Source organism: Oryzias melastigma, linkage group LG10, assembly GCF_002922805.2.
Source record: "Oryzias melastigma strain HK-1 linkage group LG10, ASM292280v2, whole genome shotgun sequence".
Lineage (NCBI taxonomy): Eukaryota > Metazoa > Chordata > Actinopteri > Beloniformes > Adrianichthyidae > Oryzias > Oryzias melastigma.
The window spans coordinates 18,157,569-18,157,808 of NC_050521.1; positions in this window are offsets into that span (position 1 = coordinate 18,157,569).

Genomic DNA, 240 nt, shown 5'->3' on the forward strand with positions numbered 1-240 from the left:
CAGGCTAACATTGTTGATAATAAATACAGTATAGTTTCCCTATATGTAAAATAAAGTATTTGGCTAAATTCACAAAATAAGAGCTGATTCACAATTTAATTCACATTATTAAAAAGTGACATAATATATCATAATCGTCTAAAGTTGTATTAAAAGAAAACATGATAAGTGGAATATGAATGCAAATATTAACCTGAGTAAATGTTTTTCACTTAAGAATAGTTTTGTTAATCTTGATAA